We start from the raw sequence: 376 nt of genomic DNA on the forward strand, positions 1-376 counted from the left end.
TTTTGAAGCAATTTTTCTCAAAAAAGTGCTTAATTAAATAAACTTTGCTTAAATGCAAATGCTTGGCAAACTTTTAATGGAGCCATGTTGTCAGTGAAATCCTGTACATGGTTCTTTTTTGGAAGTCTGGTTTTACCATCAGTACCTTCAACCGGCCGAGTCTTACAGAATCGATCAGATAAACCAGGTGAGATTCATCGTGTCGTCTTCTTCCCACAGCGAAGACTAGGATGGTAAGCAGCCAGCCGAAGTACGAGCTGATCCAGGAGGTGGGGCGTGGCAGTTACGGCGTGGTGTATGAGGCGGTGGTGAAGCGCACCAGGGCCCGGGTGGCGGTGAAGAAGATCCGCTGCCACTCTCCGGAGAATGTGGAGCT

This window comes from Oryzias melastigma, linkage group LG11 (genome assembly GCF_002922805.2).
Source record: "Oryzias melastigma strain HK-1 linkage group LG11, ASM292280v2, whole genome shotgun sequence".
Taxonomy (NCBI): domain Eukaryota; kingdom Metazoa; phylum Chordata; class Actinopteri; order Beloniformes; family Adrianichthyidae; genus Oryzias; species Oryzias melastigma.